Source organism: Olea europaea, chromosome 14 (genome assembly GCF_002742605.1).
Source record: "Olea europaea var. sylvestris chromosome 14, O_europaea_v1, whole genome shotgun sequence".
Lineage (NCBI taxonomy): Eukaryota > Viridiplantae > Streptophyta > Magnoliopsida > Lamiales > Oleaceae > Olea > Olea europaea.
In genome coordinates, this window is record NC_036250.1 from 8,132,065 (window position 1) to 8,136,622 (window position 4,558).

The window sequence follows — 4,558 nt, forward strand, 5'->3', positions numbered from 1 at the left end:
GTAAACAACTTTTAAACATTTTGAATGAACACAAATCTGCATTAGGATGGACCATAGCCAACAACAAATGTATTAATCCTTTAATTTGTTCCCATAGGATTTGTCGAGATAAAGGGACTAATCCTAGGAGAGACCCACAACGCAGGCTAAACCCCACAATGAAGGAAGTGGTAAAGAATGAAGTGCTTAAATTGCTAGACACGGGAATCATTTACCCAAATGCAGACAGTAAATGGGTTAGCCCTATGCAGGTATTTCCCAAGAAGTCAGGTGTCACTATAGTAAAAAATGAAATAGGTGAATTGGTCCCTACAAAAATGGTAACTAGTTGCGCATGTGCATTGATTATAGGAAGTCAAATGCTGCCACCCACAAGGATCATTTTCCTCTTCCTTTTTTGGACCAAATACTTGAACCCGTGGCTGGTCATCCCTTTTACTATTTTCTAGATGGCTATTCAGGATACTATCAAATTGAGATTGCTTTAGAAGACCAGGAAAAAACCATATTCACGTGTCCTTTTGGTACCTATGCATTTCGTAGAATGACATTTGGGCTTTGCAATGTCCTTGCCACATTTCAAAGATGCATGATGAGTATATTTAATGATATGGGAGAGGATTGCATGAAAGTTTTTATGGATGACTTGACTATTTTTGGGACCTTCTTTGATGCATGTTTGTTAAATTTAAAAAGTGTCTTGGCTAGATGTGAAGAAAAATGCTTAGTTTTGAATTGAAAAAAAAATGTCATTTCATGGTGTCTTCCGATATTATCTTAGGGCATGTTATTTCTTCAAGAGAGATAGAAGTAGATAAGTCAAAAATTGAATTGATCTCTAAATTGCCTACACCTAAGACAGTAAAGGATATTAGATCATTTCTTGGTCATGCAGGTTTTTATAGGAAGTTTATACAAAATTTCTCATCCATGTCTAGACCCCTATGTAACTTGCTAAACAAAGATGTGACTATTAAATGGACACCTGAATGTCAAAATGCATTCGAATTGTTGATTGGTAAACTCACCTCTGCGCCCATAATGCAACCACCTGATTAGACATTGCCATTTGAAATTATGTGTGAAGCTAGTGACTTTGTAGTAGGTGTTGTTCTAGGGCAACGAAAAAAAGGTAAGCATTTTGTGATTTACTACGCTGGTAGAACTCTAAATAGTACTCAAATGAATTATTCCACTATTGAAAAAGAATTACTAGGAACAGTCTTTGCGCTTGATAAGTTTCAATTCTATTTGATTGGCTCTCCCATTACTATTTTCACAGATCATACAGCCTTTAAACACTTTCTTGCAAAGAAAGATGCTAAGGCAAGACTAATACGTTGGATCTTGCTTTTGCAAGAATTTGACATCATTATCAAAGATAAGAAGGGAGTGGAAAAATGTTGTAGCAGACCATCTGTCAAGGCTGACCTTTGAAGACAACTTAAACACCTTACCAATTAAAGATGAATTTCCTGATGAAAATTTATGTACTATCTCTTCTCTACATGGTTTGCTAATATTGTGAATTACTTGGCTGTAGGTGAAATCCCAAAGAAGTGGAGTGCACAGGATAAGAGAAAATTATTGGTTAAGGTATGCAACTTTTATTGGGATAACCCCTGTTTATTTAAGTATTGCCCCAATCAAATATTGAGACGATGTGTTCATAATGAGAAGATACCCAGTGTACTCGATTTTTGCCATACCCAAGCTTGTGGGGGCCACTTTTCTATGAAAAAGATTGCTGCAAAAATTTTACAGTGTGATTTTTATTGGACCACCTTGTTTAAAGACACTGATGCCTATTGTAGATCTTGTGAGAGGTATAAAAAATTAGGTGCTATTTCCCACCATAATATGATGCCTTTAAATCTCATTTTGGTAGTTGAAGTGTTTGATTGTTGGGGCATTGACTTTATGAGATCCTTTCTACCCTCTTTTGGCTATTTATACATCATTGTAGTTGTAGACTATATGTCTAAGCGGGTAGAGAGGTTGCTTGTAGAGCCAATAACAATAAAATAGTTGTTAAATTCTTTAAAGAAAATATTTTGTCTCGATTTGGTACACCATAATTTATCATTAGTGATAGAGACACACATTTTTGCAACCGTTCATTTAAGGCACTAATGAAAAAGTATGGGGTGATTCATAAAATTTTCACTTCTTATCACCCACAAACTAGTGGACAAGTAGAATTGGCTAATAGGGAAATTAAACAAATTTTGGACAGTGAACCCTAATTGTAACGATTGGTCGTTGAGATTGAATGATGCACTTTGGGCTTAGCATACAACTTTTAAGACTTCCATAGGCATGTCACCTTGTAGACTAATCTTTGGAAGGCCTTGCCATTTACGAGTCGAACTTGAACACCGAGCCTTTTGAGCCATTAACACTTCAACTTTGATCTAGAAGAGGGAGGTAAATATATGAAATTTCAATTGAGTGAGTTAGAGGAGTTAAGAAATGATGCCTGTGGAAATTCTAGAATCATCAAGTCAAAAATGAAAACATTTTATGATAAAAAACATTTTGAGAAAAACTTTTGAACCAAACCAGAAAGTGTACTTGTATGACTCTAGACTCACAAACACCAGGGAAAACTCCGCTCTAGGTGGGCTGGTCCCTTTGTCATAACACTAGCTTTTGAGTATGGGATGGTTGAAATTGAGGACCCCAATGATGGTAGGGTATTCAAAGTGAATGGACAAAGACTCAAAATACTCTATGGGCAACAGGTGCCTATATTGGAAGAAATTTCTCTTACAGAGCCGGTTTACCACCTATAACACACTTCAGGTACATTTTTCACTTTGTGTTTCTGTATATTAGTTTCAGATTTTTTTAGTATGTTTTGCATTTTTTAAGTTTATTTTTATTTTTATTTTCTGCATTACCATCTCCATTGGAGACTTTCAAGCTTCCTATACTTCAACTCATGTGATTCATTTCAGTGCTCAGGTGATATCTTTCCTTACCTTTTATTTGGTAGACATGTTTTTGTATTGAGGGCAATGCAATGTTTAGTTGGGAGGAGAATTTAACTTAAATTTTGTTGTGAATTGCATGATTTGTTTGGAATTTTGGTCTAAATTTTTTTAAATCCCTAATTCGCTACATGTTCTTGAATGACAATATATGCCACTAAGAATTAATGTTGTTTATGAAAGTTTGGATGTTGAGATATTTGCTGAATCTTTTTGCGCACACAAGTCTTGCGGTAAGATAGTGGTTTAACACATGTAGTTAGAGTAGTTTCTTGCTGAAGTTTTCTTATGAGAGTTGGTGAGGATCAAGAGCCACCTTGCACTAAAATAGCAATGAACATTCATTGATTTTATGAATTGGAAACTCTTTTGAGAATATATGGTTTGTGGTAAGATGGTAAATTATTTGGAAAATGATAAAGGTCAATTTAGGATTAACATATAAGTCTTTCAAGCCTTCTTTTTCAATAATTACAATCCATAGTAGCCATATTGAGCCATACACACATGTATAGCCTTTTCTTCATACACCCATGTTATACATACTTCTCCACATTGGAGAATAGTTTATCTATGTATTTGCCAAACTTTTTACTTTCAAACGTGTAGTAAGTATTAAATGCTTATTTATGAAAAATAGAACCAAGAAAATTACAAGAGTTAGTATGAGCTCAAGCAAAACACCCCTAAAATTTAAAAAAAAAAAACAAAAAAGCCAAAAAAAAAAGACCAAAAAAAAGAGACAAAAAAATTTGATTGATTTTGGAGTTGAAATATTGAAGAGTGTATTGGTCGAAATATGTAATCTATCGAGATGTTTGATGAGATATCTAGCTATATGCTTGGAAGTCATTGAATCTTCATATCCTCATTTTCATATAACCTAACACAAACCACATTACAATCCTTCACATTGACTATTTTGATCCTAAGTATGATTGTGGTAAAAAAGTGATGAATTCTCATTTGACAGTATGCCTATCATACGACAATGTCCGCTTGTTGCTCATTCATAAATATTTAAGCCTCCAAATTTTGAGTGTATCCCTTTCTCAACTCCATAGAGAGAAAATCGCACTAAAAACTTTGATACCCTTGAGTTGTGGAGCTGAACTTTCAGCTTGAGACATACTTGATATTGCATGTGTTAGGGTTGGCAGTAAGATAGCTATGACTTGACACACACTCACACATTTGACAAGTGTTTTTGATATCTTGATGATCATGACCTTGTTAAGTTCTTGTGGTGTTGAGTTTGAAAAGAGCATGAATTGCAGTTAAGTTGGAACTTAATAATTTCATTTGTATCATGGACCAATCACTCATTTTTTTCCTTTGCATTAAATTGCTAGGGACTAACAATAAGAAAGTTGGGAGATGTGATAAGAGTGTAAAATATGATATTTTTCCCTCTTAATTGTTGCATTCATATGATTATTTGATGGCAAAATATACTCATTACTCTTATGTTTTGATCTAGGTTGAAATTTGATGGAAAATGTTGAAATTTGGAAGAAATGAGTAAGGGGGGAAAAGTGGAAGAAAGTGAAAGTTCAGGGACCAAG